The sequence below is a fragment of the Pleurodeles waltl genome, chromosome 9 (genome assembly GCF_031143425.1).
Source record: "Pleurodeles waltl isolate 20211129_DDA chromosome 9, aPleWal1.hap1.20221129, whole genome shotgun sequence".
Classification (NCBI taxonomy): domain Eukaryota; kingdom Metazoa; phylum Chordata; class Amphibia; order Caudata; family Salamandridae; genus Pleurodeles; species Pleurodeles waltl.
In genome coordinates, this window is record NC_090448.1 from 926,294,290 (window position 1) to 926,310,782 (window position 16,493).

Below are 16,493 nucleotides of genomic sequence, written 5' to 3' on the forward strand. Positions count from 1 at the left end.
TAATTTTAAACGGTGTCAGATACGTGACAGTGCCACGTTTTAAATCTGGTGCAAAATGTAAATAAAAATCTTTTTTTAAATAAAAAAACATTAGAAGCACAGCGGTTCACTGTAGACTCAGACATTTTTTGGGATGAGGCAATTATCTAAATTGTAACAAATATAAGGGAAAAACAAAACCAACCAATTCCAAATAGATAACTCTAGTGGTCCTTAAAATGATGACTTTTATTCATCAATAAAGTTCTCAAGTGGTGATCACACACTGCAGCAAGGTGAAAAAATAAAAAGCCTGCGTACACAAGAACAGTCGATTCAGGACTCAGAAATTGTAGAAGAACGAATATGGTCCAAACGTCGAACTTTATATAACTCAACAGTTTTTTTAATGTTAAAAGTGTTTTGACCATGCCAAGGACTAAGAAGGTCTTTAGGACTAACAGGAATGTGAACTCTAGATAATGATGCGTCTGAAAAAGGCTTAAAATTTGGAGAAGTAAACTGACTTATAAATTGACTTACAGAGGGCCAAGAGGTACCAAGAAGTGAAATAAAACAAATAGCGAATTATTCGCTAGAATCTGCTTTTTCACATTCTTACACTGTAGGGAAACCAAAAATACTCAACCAATCCTGTTCTTGCCTGGCTGATGCACTCTGGAACACTCTCCTTGAAGATATGAGATAGCCTGAATCATTGCTTTCTTTCTTAAATATTCACAAGTACATCTTTTCGCACTCTTCTAGGTTACACTAATTTAATGAGCCCCATATCATATCTTCAATTAGAACATTGGAATGTTGGCATGTCCATTGAAGACAATGGAGTGCTGCGGGCTTTTACTGGCCGGTAAAAGCCCGCAGCGCCAACATTCCAATGTTTCCTTTGTTCACAGCAACAGCTGTGAACAAAGCCTCACGGAGCCCGAGGGGATTTTAATCCCCTCGGGCTCCGTGAGCAATTTGTTTTATTTCATAGAACATTCTGCCCTGAGTGGCAGAATGTTCTAATAGCCTTAGAACCCGCCGTAACGGGCTCTACCGGCTATTAAAGGCCCTTTCCCTTGTTAAATGCCCTCGCCTTCGGCTTGGGCATTTAACGCGGGAGCTAAGGCTACATGAAAGCTCTCCACAGCCCTTGTGGAAAAGTTTAAGTTATAAAATATATGTAATAAATAAATAAAAAAATCATAAAAACATGTGTCATTACTTTTCATATGTATCCTCCTTTGCTAAGCAAGATCAACTTCAAATTTACACCTTCATTCACAAAATTTGGCCTAAGAAACTCAAATCCGCAATCAAAGTTAAATTACACATTTTAGTTTCTTTACCTTTGAGAATAAGGTTGAGCATAGGATTGTGGGATGGTGTGGATTATTTAATATCTGTTTTAAAGTAAAGCAGTGACTGCTTAATACTATGCTAATTGCACAAATTCCCAATGATAAAGTCCATCTTAATGCACTTTGGGACCAGCCGGCAATTAGCTTATACTACATATCAAAACAACTTTTTCTGATGAAGCTAGATGGGAAATGTGTGTGGGATGATTATTGTGATGTGCAGCTTTGCATATTTCAATCAAGAGATTAGTAAAGCTTCGCAACTGAAGTCCTTTAATTTGCAGGACTCTGTCAAGTGATGGGTGCTAGCAGTTTTGAAACACGAGTTGTGGTTTTATTTCATTTTATATTTTTAGCCCATGGAGTGACCTGTTGCTATGAGAAGAAGTCGCCAAAAAGGAGAAATTATCTTTCAAAGAGCTATGTATTCAGGGGCATATTTATACTCTGTTTGCGCCGAATGTGCGTCCAAAATTTGGACGCACATTCGGCGCAAACCTTGCCCCATATTTAAACTCAGACGCCCGACCCCACGGATGTCAAAATTCCACAGTGTGTGTCATTTTTGGGATGTGGGAAACTGACTTGCGTTAATGATATGCAAGGTAGGCGTTCCCGCCCAGAAAATGACTTTAAGGCCTGTGTCGTTTTGATACACAGGAGGGGGTGGGCCTTAAAAAATGGCGCACAGCCTGATGTGGGTGCCGTTTTTTAATGCCTGGGTCAGGGCAGGCGTTAAGGGACCTGTGGGCTCAGAAGGAGTCCAGAGGTGACCTTCCCTGCCCCCCAGGACACCCCCTGCCACCCTCGCCCACCCCTGTAGGACACCCTTGGATGAGGGGACCCATCCCAGGTCAGTACAGGTAAGTTGAGGTAAATATTTTTTTTAATGTTTTAAAGTGGCATAGGGGGGCCTATTTTGCTCCCCCCACATGCCACTGTGCCCAATGAGGTCAGAAGTCCCCTGGGCATGGCCACTGGGCAAGGGGGCATGACTCCTGTCTTTGCTAAGACAGGAGTCATTTCAATGGGGATTGTGCGTCAAAAAATGGCGCAAGTACGGTTTGAGGCATGATTTTTGCCTCAGACCTGACTTGCACCATTTTTTGACGCACAACCCCCATTTTCCCCTACGCCGGCGCTGCTTGGTTTGAGTCTTTTTTTTTTTCCCAGACCAGTCCGCAGCACCGGCTAACGTAATTCCTTAAATAAGGCGGCCGCATGGAGCATAGGTATGGCGTTAGCCGGTGGTGACATTTATGACGCAAACCAGCACCGGCGCTGGTTTGCGTCAAAAAGTATAAATATGGGCCTCAGTTTTTCAAAGAAACAAAAAAGATTGTAAGAAGTCATGCCATAGAAAGCTAATCTTCAGTAGAAGAACAATATTATGAGAAGTAGTCGATTATTCATTTAGAATGTTCATTCATTTATTGTTTTTAACATAAATTCGTTACGCTGTTAAAATGTTAAAATGTTAACATTCGAGCCAGGTGAACCCCTTGCTTTAACAGCTACAGTGGTGGCAGGGTTTTTATAGACCTCTTCTGTCTGCAATAGGCAGAGAAAAAATAATTATTATCCAAATTAAGATGGGTTGATATAAAAGATAAAGAAGGATGGAAGGTTAAAAGGAAGGAAGAGTGAAAGGATGCATGGGTTTGGGAAAGCAAGGGGGAAAAGGATGCATGGATGAGTGAAAGAATGCACGGGTGAGTAAAACAATGGGTAGAAGAGTGGATGGGTGGAAGGGTGCATGGATGCGTGAATGGATGTGAGGGTGGATAGATGGGTAAAAAGTTGCATTGAAAGGATGGGTAGACTGGGTGAAATGATGGGTGAAATGGCGGATGAGTGAAAGGATGCACGGGTGAGTGGAAGGATGAATGTAGGAGTGGATGGGTGAACGGATGAGAGGATGAAAGAATGAGTGAAAGGGTGAATGGGAAAAGGGATGCATGAGTAGGTGAAAGGGTTCGTGGATGAGCAATGCATAAGGATTCAGTGGAAGGTTGCATGTAAAAGTGGATGGGTAAACACATGTAAGGGTGGAAGAATGAATGAAAGGGTGGATATGAAAAAGGATACATGAGTGGGTGAAAGGGTGGGTGGATGAAAGGATGGGTTGGGTGAAATGATGGGTGAAAGGGTGAATGAGCAAAATGATTTGTGTGTGGGAGAAAAGATGCGTGAAAAAAATGTGTGGGTGAGTGAATGGATGAATGTCTGAGTGAAAAGGAGATGGGTGTATGCATGTAAAGATGGGTGGAAGGTTGGATGTGTGAAAGGATGCATGAATGAAAGATGAATGAATGAAAGGATGGGTGAAAGGGTAGATGGGTAAAAAGGTGCATGGGTGGGTGAAAGGATGGGTAAAAAATGCATGGGTGGATGAAAGGATGGGTATAAAATGCATGTGTGGATGAAAGTATTGGATTGATGAAAGGGTGGATGTTTAAAGGGATGAATGGTAAAAGGATACATGGATGAAAGGATGGTGCACTGATGGATGGGTGAATAAATGCATGGGTGAAAGAAAGGATGTGTGGGTAGGTGAATGGGTGAAAATATAAATGGTTTAAAGGATGAATGGGTGAAAGGGTGGATAGAGGGGTGGATGGAATGGTTAAAGAATGAATGATGGATGAAAGAAAGAATGAATTCATAATATAATGTAAAGGTAAAATGGTAGATATCAGCTGGTGGATGGGAAGTTGAAAAGAAGCATGAATGAATGCTTGGATGGAAGAGACAAGGAAGGTCTTCTAGTGAGGGCATTTAATAAGGTGGGATGAGTAAATGCCTCTTTCGCCACAATCTGAGGTGGACTATAGCTTTCGGAAGAGACTTGCTGGATTCAACTTAATCACAGAATATATTTTTTTTCCTCCATTTGGGTTCACGTTTAGTAATATTTGCTCTCATCTTGGCGTATTTCACATTGAACCAATTATTTACTAACTGATTTGGTCTCCTCCATATTGTGTTTTGAGGAACCTTATCGTTGATAGCCTTAGACAGTTTTTATATTGTTCAACTAGGAGATAACATTTCCATATGGAAAACGATATGAATTTATAGGAGTTAGAACTAGACTTTAGGCTGAAGGACAGCTCCCCAATGTCCAAATTTCGCCAAATACAGACCGAAATAGTATTTACCTCTTTCAGTTTACAGCAGTTCATTGCTTCTGAGCCTTCCTCAAAAATATGATCATATGGTTTGCCAAGGACACTTTAAAGACTTCTTTACAGTTGGCCCATTTGTTATCATTGCACATCATATCGACCATACGACCTACACTGGGGCCAGTCTGCTTTGTCCTGTATTACAACTAAACAATGATGAAGGTTATCGAAATTATATTTTCGGTACGATTATTACTCACAGCAAAATGCACACTGAAGTCCCCGCATAAATAATATTTATTTTAGACATATGAGATAAAGCTCAGTGGGTACGAAGATGCATTAATGAAGTGTTTGGGCAGCTGCTAGAGAGTCTGCAGCAAGGCAAAACAGCCAATGGCCATTGACATGTCTGTTAACCTCACTTGTAGCAGAGCAAGTCACAGTCCAGTTGAATGTTTGCATCACCTTCATACTTTATTGAATGGTTACTACCAAGTTCCCACCACTTTTATCTTCCTACCAAGACATAATCCTTTGATAAGGATCAAATCACTCTTAATTGATATTTCCACTACTGAGGGACTGTGTTGTCTAACAAACCTTGACTTTTCCTCAAACTTGTAAATGCAAGATGATGTGGTTCTTGTAGTGTGTTGAAGGCCCAGACAGTGAAGTGCATTAGTGCAAAAATCGCTCATATGTACCTTATTGCAAGTTCAAGTGCACAGTTCTGTCTCTGAATGTGTGATATTTAATATTAGATTTACCTGCCTCTTTCAGCAGCAATGAGCAGATGTTAGCGCATCAGACCTTATTAAGTAAACTTACAAGGGAAACGTGAATAGGCCGATGGACCTTTTGATTGTTTTTTCCCACCATATATCCCGTACCAATACAGATCAATAAAAATAACAATCAATGATATCAATAATCAATAGGAGTCAGTAATTTCCACACACTGTGACCTTGCAGTCACAAATAACCACACTTTTATGTAAAAGTTAGAATGTTTATTTCCCTATATTAACAATGCTAATGTCATGTAACTTAGTCTCAAAATCAAATGATAAACATACAGAAACAATACTGGCTGACCAAAGCAGCAAAAGAATCACACTCTAATCAAAGCTTGAGCTACTAGACATTTTAAGGTTACAGTACAAATTAGAAGGAAGAATAACTGTGCAAACGATATTACATACATTTAGATTCAGCAAGGAAAAGACATCAACTGTTAATATATGTATTGAACATAATCAGTGAGAATTAGCATGTTTGGGCTTCTGTCATGGTCTACACGTCTCTTACTGCCGTAGGCTGCAGTACTTGAAGGGATCCTGGTTTCTTACTGGTTCTGGATTGGCCAAGATAAGGGTGACCCCTTCTAGTAGCCACGGTGCTTCCTACTGGTAAAAACGCCAAGACAGACCGTACCCTCCAGAAGAAGTCCCAGAGGAAAAAAACACAAATAATGGGGAAAAACCTCTGTCAGCAATGCATAAGGATTCAGCATCAAAGTTCAGAATAAGCAAAGTCTCTCTAAGCAGTAAAGTTAAGCACGTCTCTTCTCAGGACAGTCAAGAAAAATAATGGCCTATCTTCTCTTGGTGCAGTCTAATTGGTCAGGGAATCGCATATTTACATCTAATCCAATGAAACTAAGCCCTCAAATCTACAATTTTACTGGTACATGGTTCACATTTCGATAATTGGCTCCTCTTCTCCCGCTCCCGCCATTCAGCTCATCAGGTATCAATATTGTTGCAGCTTATACTCCAGTCAGTGCATCCATTGTCTTCTCCTGGGAAGGTCAGTCTTACACACATTACATTAAACATTGGTTTACTAGCAAGTACAGCATCTTCTAGCAAGTGGTTTCTCATGAGTACTAACTTCAGCTAAGAGCACGTGGTCAGAACAGTGGAGAATCACAAATTAATTCTCTAGGCATCCATTTTATTAGTTGCCTAAGAAATGCAGCTTGACATGAGGCCGTGCAACTAGGCCAAGACCTCACTAAGTTAAGGCCAACAATTAATAAAGCTAATGCATAATGCATAACTCTTAATATGACATATTGCTACATTATTCAAACATGAGCTCAGCATTTTACATTATTAAGCCATTAATAAGTACACCTCGTGAACACTGGCAACCACTCTAGTGGGCGCACCTTCAAATGCGTGCATTATTTTTCTCTAACTTAATACATTTTCTACACAAATTCAGTACTCAAAATACATCAATATTCTTAAATAAACTCATTAATAATTCAGTGTTAACACAGAGTCCTTGGCTGCTGGTCACAATTTAGGCATGGATGGATGCAGACAGACGTGCTTTGCCTGGTCTTTGTAAACATCTGCTGCATAGACGCGAGGCTGCTTTATGTATCTGCCCTGATTCATGAACAGCACAGCTAGAGCACCTCCCAAAATGGCGACTGTTAGACTTTTCTTCCTTTGTGTGGTCTTCCTTTCCTTTTTGCCTCTGTTCCCCAGGTTGTTGATGTGTGCTGGACTCTGATTTTGCTGTGCACCATGCGGGGAAAAGATCGACGCAACTCCAATATGAGGCTGAGGAAACGACGCGCTGCCTGCTCTGTGACTGGAAATTGAAGGTAGCTGGAAACGTGACCGAAGAATCGATCAACAGAGCTGGAGAAACAACGCGCAGCATCGCAGACTGAGGCTGGGAGATCGCAACCCGTGCTGCATGGTTTTCGGATCATCGTGCGGCTGGATTTCTGACGCAAGTACCGCTCGACATGTAAAAACAACTCAAGGCCTGCCCGGACCCGAGAGTGCTGACCCGATCGATGCATCGCTCTCCTGCGGAGAGAAGGAACGACACACCCGACGAAAGGAAAAACGATGCAAAGTCCTGCTCGTGAGTGAAATCGACGCATCACAAGCCCTTTTTTAAGCACCCTCACCCGTCCGGGGTTATTTTTGACGCACTCAAGGTACATTTTTACACTAACAGTGTTAGTGTGTGTTTTAAACTACATGAAGATTCTTTTTGCTTTTTAAGTGATAACTTGACTAGGGTACAGTGGATTTTTTTCATTTTGGTCTTATTTTGTTTAGATAAATATTTCCTATTTTTCTAAACCTGTGTTGTGTCACTTTGTAGTGATTTCATTACATTTCTGTGTGTGTTGGTACAAAAACTTTACAACTAACACTCTGAAGTTAAGCCTACTGCTCTGCCAAGCTGCCAAGGGGATAAGCAGGGGTTAGCTGAGGGTGATTCTCTTTTACCCTGACTAGAGTGAGAGTCCTTGCTTGAACAGGGGGGAACCTGACTGTCAACCAAAGACCCCATTTCTAACATTGGTGATCAGCGATTGTGATTTGGACTTGTATTTGTACTTGACATACAGTGATTAAGTGTACACTACTGTTTTGAGTACAGACCACTACGTGACCACATACTACTTGTTTGGTGATCTTTTGATTTTTCTCTTTTGCTTGGATTTTTCCCTACATCCATTTTTGTGGTAATCTTTGATTGACTTCTGAACTTCATTTGGGAACGTTTCTGCTTTTTGGAACTTTGCACTTTTGTGGACTTTTCATCATGTCCCAATCTGGAGATGCATCAGTTGGAGTTGCTTTTGACCTAGAGAAATAGGATAGCTATACCAAGGCTCAGCTAAAGCAGTTCTGTAAAAGTTTTGACTGTCCCATTAAGAGCTCATCCAAGAAGGAGGAGCTGCAAAAGGCGCAGAGGGCCTGGGTGACAGCCAAGAGCACTGAAGGGCACACAGAGGATGAAGAGGAAGAAGGGCAGTCCCTAGACAATGGTATTGTGGGTGGGCCTGTTATGTCCAGGGAGAGGGTCTCCAGGGCAGGTAGCAGTGTGTCATCTAAGGGCCTGACGCCTGAAGAATTGCAGGGCAGACAGGCAGAGAGGGAGCACCAGAGGGAGTTGGAGAAAATGAGGATGGCCCAAGAAGAGAAAAAGATTTTGTTGGCTCATGAGCGTAGCTTGAGAGAGCTGGATCAGAGGAGCCAGTCTAGTAGGGATGGTGGCAGCCACTTCACAGTGCAGCCTGAGAGGAGGGTGCACATTCCTAAAGACCTTGTGAAGGATTACAAGAGGGAGGATGACATATACTTGTGGTTCAAGGGGTATGAGTCTGCTCTCCATATGAATCTGGTCCCTGAATCTCATTGGGGGGTGGGTCTGTGGAAGCACTTTGAGGTAGAGGGGTGGGATACACTGACAGCCTTAGGGTTTGGTCAGAATCTCACCTACTCCTTGCTTACAAGGTTTGGTCTTACCCCTGAGTAGTACAAAGATAAGTTTAGGTCCTACAAGAAGAAGGAATCCCAAACATGGTTGGAATGTGTTGATTCTTATTGCAGGTCACTGGATGGTTGGGTGAAGGGCAGTAAGGTAACTACGTATGAGGGGCTTTACAATCTGATTGCTTGGGAGCACTTGTACACTTTATGTTTTCCAGAGCTGTGCCAGCACCTGATTGACAGCAAGTTGACTGACCCCAGGGCGCTTACCTAGGAAGCGGACCGCTGGGAGAGCAACAGGGTCCAGAAGAGGTATGGGGGAGACCACGCCAAGGGTGGGCAAGGTCCATCCCAGAAGAAATGGCGGTAAGGTTAAACAGGGGGAGTTCTCTAAAGGGCCCCAAACTGATTCCCAGGGTAAGGATTCACAACCCCCCAGTGAGAAGAAGCCATGGTTCTCCAAAGGGAAGCCAGTGGCAGGGGTGCCCCACGTAAGTGCTATGCATGTGACCAGGTGGGTCATGCGAAGGGTGACCCCAAATGCCCCAAATGTACACCGGCACCCACTGGTGCACTGTCCCAGGGTTTGGCCAGTGTAGCGCTTGGGGAGAAGTTGATTTCAGGTGGGTGGGAACCAGCTGCAATGACCATTGCCTTACTAGGGGACAGTGAGATGGTCCAGAGAACCTTAGTGCCTGAAAACACTAAGAAGTACAGGCAGTGGGTGGAGGCTCTGAGAGACACAGGAGCCAGCGTAACTACAGTGAGGAGTCAGCTGGTGTCTGAAGAGCAGATTGATCCCCAGGTACTTTACCAAGTAGTTGCAGTGGACAACTCAGAGCCCTTATGCAGAGTGGTGCATGTTCCCTTTGAATGGGGGGGGGTCTCAGGTTCCTTGAAGGTAGCTGTGAGTCCAACCATGCCTGTTAATTATTTGCTAGGCGATGACCTGGAGGATTTCCCTTGGAAGGAGGTGGAACACAGGACTCACTTGGAGATGTTAGGTCTGTCTGGGTGGATATGCATATCCACCCGGTCTATAGCAGCCCGTCAGGGTAATCAAGGCCCCTGGAGCCTGAAAAAGTGGCCCAGGGGACTACCAAGAAGAGGAAGGGCAGGGGTTGCGGGAATCCGACCCCAGAAGTTCCCACGGTCCGGGAGGAGGCGGAGCATACCCGGCGCACCTATGGCGGCAAAAGCAAAGCAAAACACAAATGATGGACGGAATGCGGAACCAATCAAACATTCACCCCCAGTCACAGATCTGGGTTTAATCCATTGTTCTTTTGCTCACCATGCCACCCCAGTTTAGACCCAGCCATATGCAAATCAGTCTTGACCTTGTTCCTCATGGGAACAGTACAGCCCGAACTGCCAGGCCAGGTCCTCCCTGGACTGGAAACAAGCATCCTGGGACCGGTTTCAGGGTTTCTCCCTTCATCAGCCAGGCTAGCTTGAATCCAGTGGCATAGTGAGCACGGGACCCACGTCTGGGCAGACCATTCCCACTTAGGGCGACAAATGCAAAAAGAACAAGTGATGGACGGTATGCTGAACAATGTCAAACATTCACCCCCAGTACAGAACTCTGGGCCTAAATCCATCGTTTTTTGCTGCCCATGCCATTCCAGTTTGGACCCAGCCATATGCAAATCATTCTTGACCCTGTTCCCCATGGGAACAGTCCAGCCCGAACTGCCAGGCCAAGTCTTCCCTGGACTGGAAACAAGCATCCTGGGACCAGCTTCAGGGTTTCACCCAAAACCACAGACTTTAGAACACTTCTGGAAACCAAGAGGAACCTCTGCCTGGAGAAGAGCTGAAGAGCTGAGGAAGAAGAGCTGCCCTGCCTGTGACTGTGCTTTATGGAGCTATCCTGCAGCTGCTGCTTCTGCCAGAGTAAGAGGGCAAAGACTCGACTTTGTGTGCCTTCCATCTTGAGAAGAACTCTCCAAGGCCTTGATTTAGATCTTGCCTCCTGTTGTTAGAAGTCTCAGGGACAGCAAAGACTTCTCTCTGCCAGCACCTGAAGTCTCTGAAGAGACTCCTACTCTGCCCTCTGGTGCCCATCCATTTCTGGGACCCGGAAAGGAGAAACAGGCAGCCTAAGGTGATGAAATCCATGCACAGAGCGATGTGTGGGGAAAAGATCGATGCAACTCCTATCTGCGGCTGAAGAAATGACGTGCAGCCGGCTGCGTGGCTGAAAATCGACGCTCGCTAGAAACGCGACCGAAGAATCGACGCACAGAGCAAGAGAAATTACGTGCAGCATCGCTGACGGAGGCTGGTAGATCGCAACCCGCGCTGCATGGTTTTTGGATCATCGTGCGGCTGGATTTACAATGCAGGTACTGCTCGGCATGTAAAAACAACGCAAGGCCTACCGGGACCCCAGAGTGCTGACCGGATCGACGCATCACTCTCCTGCAGAGAGAAGAAACGACGTGCCCCGTCCTGACAAAAGGAGAAACGTCGCAAGGTCCCGCTTGTGAGTGGAATCAACGCATCGCAAGCCCTTTTTGATGCACACTCACCCGTCCAGAGTTATTTTGGACGCACCCAAGGTAAATTTTCACGCTAACAGTGTTAGTGTGTGTTTTAAACTACATAAAGACAGTTTTTGCTTTTTAAGTGATAACTTGACTTGTGTATGGTGGATTTTTGTCGTTTCAGTCTTGTTTTGTTTAGATAAATATTTCCTATTTTTCTAAACCTGCGTTGTGTCATTTTGTAGTGATTTCATTAAGTTACTTTGTGTGTTGGTACAAATACTTTACACCTAGCACTCTGAAGTTAAGCTTACTGCTCTGCCAAGGTACGAACGGGGTAAGCAAGGGTTAGCTGAGGGTGATTCTCTTTTACCCTGACTAGAGTGAGAGTCCTTGCAAGAACCAGAAGTAGACTGAAGCACCCAAGGGTTATCTTGGACGTGTAACTCCCTTGCCCTGACTATAGTGTTTAGGTTCTGCCTGGCTTAGGTGCATACCCTAGCCAACCAGAAACCCCATTTCTAACACTGACTGTCAACCAAAGACCCCATTTCTAACATTGTCCAAGATCCAGTAGTAGACTGAAGCACCCAATAATGCTAGACTCACTCAGCCACTCCTTAATGGCTTACTAAAACTTTGCTTTAAAAAAAAGGATCACAATTTATGCAGATTAGCTGGCCGATGGTATTGAACGGTGATAGATGCAGAGAGGTGACCCGATGTCATCCTATTGTTATCCTCAAGGTGTTCTGATGGATTGTGTTGGACCTCGCCCTTTCTGCAGGGTCATCCCCAAACCTTTTGCCTCCTTCCTCCTATTTTTTCCTGTTCTGTTTTTGTTGGCTTTATGACTCTGTGCACTTTACCACTGCTAACCAGTGCTAAAGTGCATGTGCTCTCTGTCTAAATTGCATTGGTGTTTGATTTATCCATGATTAACATATTTGATTTACTGGTAAGTCCATAGTAAAGTGCATTAGAGGTGCCTAGGCCTGTAAATCAAATGCCCTAGTGGGTCTGCAGCACCAATAGTGCCACCCACATGAGTCACCCTGTAAACATGTCTCAGACATGCCACTGCAGTGTCTGTGTAGGCAGTTTGGAACTGCCAGTTCGACCTGGAAAGTGCACTCAGTTGCCAGGCCCAAACCTTCTTGTTTACTACATGTAAGTCCCAAGGCTGCCCAATGGGCAGGGTGCAGTGTATTTAAAAGGTAGGACATGTACTGGTGTGTTTTACATGTCATGATAGTGAAATACTGCCAAATTCAGTTTTCACTACTGCAAATCCTATCTCGCCCATAGGTTAACATGGGAATTGCCTTTAAATCTCTTCTAAGTGCAGTTTTCTATTGGGAGCAGATGGAGATTAGGAGTGTGGGGTCTCTGAACTCACAATTTAAAAATACAGCTTTTAGTAAAGTTGTTTTTTTAGATTGTAAGTTTGAAAATGCAACTTCTAGAAAGTGGGCATTTTCTTGCTAAACCATTCTGTGCCTCTGCTTGGCTGTTAAATACATGTCTGGGTCAGACTGACAGTTTGGCTGTTTGTGAATTCACTCTAGTCACTGACACAAAGGGAGGTGAGTCCTGCACATCCATATGAATTTTGGGCTAGAGTGGGGGGAGGGAGGAGCTGACACCTGCATGTGAAAGGGCTGTGCCTGCCCTCACACAATACAGTCTCCAACCCTCTAGAGTGTGTCTGGGGCAGGGCAAGAAAGAGACAGGATCTTGTACACTACAAAGGCTTTCTTTTAAAGGTTTCCTACTTCAAAGGCAGAAACTAGTATAAATATTGGACTGCTGACTCCACAACTTTGGATTACTTCTGGATCAAGAGGAACCTCTGCCAAGCAGAAGAGCTTGATGCTTATGGAGGACCTGCCAATCTGCCTGTTGTCTTGCTGTGCTGGCCTGCTGCTCCTGCTTCTGCCTTAAGAGTGAAAGGACTGGACTTTTCTTTCTGAAATCCTGCTTTTGAAGTTTCTCCAAGGGCCTGGACTGAGCTTGCCCCCTGTTCTAAAGCCTCAGGGACAGTAAAGATTTCATCTGTGCTCATCTGCTTAGAGTCCTGACTTGCTAAGTGATGTCAAATTCAGTCCCTTAGAAGTGGAAGCTGGTAACTTGAGGGGGGAAATCCACGCACCACTGTGTGCACGTCAGAAAAATCAACGCAGAGCCTGTCCAGTTGCTGAGAATTTGATGCAGAGCCTGCCTCTCAGCTGAAGAATCAATGCAGTGCCTGTTCTCAACGAGGACCCTTCACACAGCGCATCAGAATTTTCCGGTACCGACCCTGGACGACAAAATCTTCAAGATCACCTCATGGACCTGAGGCTGCTTGTCTGGAAATCAACACAGCCCTCCCCTGTGAGGAAAGAATCAATGCATCACTTGCCCAGTAGAGAAAGAATCAATGCACGGTCTCACTTGCAAGTAAGGAATCGACGCATCGCTTGCTTTTCCCTCGCACACTTGCTTGTGAAGCTTTATTTTTTACGCATACTAGGTACCTTGTTCTAAAACAACGCATCCACTGATTTCCATAGATTGACTCTTTTTACTTTACAAATTCATATCTTTGTTTGTGTGTGCTGGATTTTTGTCGTTTTGGTCTTGTTTGATTTAAAAACTTATTGGCTATTTTTCTAAACTGGTGTGGTGTCCTTCTTTGGTGTTTTCACTGTGTTACTGTGTGTATTTGTACAAATACTTTGCACATTGACACTGAGAGAAGCCTGACTGCTTGTGCCAAGCTACCAAGGGGGTGAGCAGGGTTTATCTGAGCTTGTTATCTAGCTTACCCTGACCAGAGTGTGGGTCCCTACTTGGACAGGGTGTAAACTGACTGCCAACTAGAGACCTTATTTCTAATAGATTTCTAGAGGTATCATCATGTGCATCTATGTGACGAGCACTGGTGAATGCCCATACTTGGACCTCTTTTGTGTACTCACTGACATAGGTGTGAGTTGCCATGGAACACTCCCAAATAGTTGAATTAATCTATCAGGTCTTTCGCTTCGTCATCCTTGTTCTCCTCTTTCTCGTTGCCAAAGCGAATATTGGTCTTATAAACTTGGTGGGTGTTTGGAATCGGATCACTTTGTAGTCCTGAAATGGGACCTGGCACTCTTAGCTTTGAAGATGCCGAACTGACTGTAGTAGGCAGGTAAAGTTGATTCTGAGAGCTTGCTGTAGTTGTGGCCGAAGGTTCTCTGAAGTGGTGCTGGGCTCTTAGGGGCAGCTTTAAGGAAAGTGATGCTGTACCCAGTGCTGCACCACTTTCCTTGCGCCCCTAGTGCCCATCTACCACCACCATGTGTGCGCTGTATTTAAAACACGGCGCACCATGGCGCAGGGTAAGGGGCAATAGCGTCATTTTTTTACGCTATTGATCACTCTGCAGGAGTAATGCCAAAATGCATTGTGCCACTTTGTAAATATGGTGCACAGATAAGGCCACTATAGCGTCACCTTAGCGTCAAGAATGAAGATATGGCAGTGCTAAGGTGGCACTATGGGCACCTTAATATACCCCCTAATGTTTTAATGCCTGTGAGTGGGCATAGTCTTTAACTGTCTATTTCAGCATAACCTGCAAAGCAGGAGATGGGCAAATGTGCGCATATGTAATGTGTAAACCATGATATGATCGCTTAAATATATGATAATACAATAATTAGTTCGTCTCCTCGTCTACTGTTGGCTCACTGTTGGGATGATATGATTTGTAACTATGTTTGAAAATGCGACTGCACCCAAAGTCATAACACTTGTCATCCATTGCAACATTCTTTAATCCACCCTTTTCCTTTTAGGGATTGGTGTACGTGACACAAAAACTTAAATCGGTCTCTTTGTAATATACCATCCTAGTTCGATGGCTAACCCCTTCCTCCTGACCTCTTGCTCAGAAGCCCATAGTTTCACACTTTCTACCACCTCGCATAATACAAGTAACAAGATTGTAAACTGAACAGTACATGGCGAGACTGTGTAAACCAGGGCATTAAGGGCATTAGACATTAGACATTAATTTCTGATCATCAATTCATTCTGTCTTATGAACTACAATACAAGTTAGATGTGCCTGACACTTTCAGCCGTAAATGTGATTTGTTAAACAAGCCATGTTGAATACTCTCACAAGAGGAAGCTACTTTCGCTCAAACCTATAACTTTTCTACCGAAGTTAAGATTTATGAAAACCTTACTGACTGTAAAGCTGACAAAATGCCAAATTTGAATTATTGCGGGGTGAAGTTCTGGAACAGATTTTGCCTATTTTCATATGGAATAACTTTAGGTCAGAGATTCACTACACCTCCTGCTCTGCAACTTCAGCTTAGCCCATGTTAATTATAATCAATATAATATGTTGATTATAATTCTCTGCTCTTTTTATAATATGAACGTGTCTTAGGATAACAAGTGTTGATCTTGTAATGAAGATAATCGTGATATGTTGCATGTTTTTTGAATTTTTTAAGATTAAACTGTTTTTGAAGTGAGTTTGGGAAAAGATTTGAGGCATATGCTCAATTAAGCTGCCATTTGACAAAAAGGTTTTTTGTGCTAGATCTTCTAATATATGATCTACTATAAACTGGGATGTTTACAGATCTCCTTATTGCTATTACGCTGCAGGTAAAAACATCCAATTGGAAGAATACAAATAACATTACCATTATCAAATCTACCATCCCCACAAATAGGTATTAAAAGAGAATTTTTGTAGATACCTTTTTCCTCCTTTGAATGAAAACATACTGACAGGGATATTACAGTGGCTGATATTTTTGAACCTTCTCGAAAAACTATTCTCATACTTGATTAAAGAGTTGTTAGAATATGATATTTTTTCTATATATGGTCAAAAGAATATTGCTATTTTTGAAAAAATACTGCACTTTCTTGTTTGGGCTGATGTGTTCTTTTTCACATATTCTTCTCTGTAAGGTTTATATTTATGCTTTTGCAATATTTCCTTTTGTCTCTTTTCTTGCTCAGTTTTCCTTTCCTTATTGTTTTACCGATGGCAATCTACTCTGCATATAAAAAATGCACTACACGCAGGTTAATTAGGTGCTAATAACAATGCGATATTTTACATTGTAGTGTATACCTCCAGATGCTCCATGTCAAATGTGAAGGGTTGCAATGGAGCTTGCATCCTTTCATTCATATCCAGACCTCTCTAATGGACACAGAAGGAGTTTCTTTGGAATAGCTCAATAGAGGTGCTTGGCAGGGTCTCAGGCA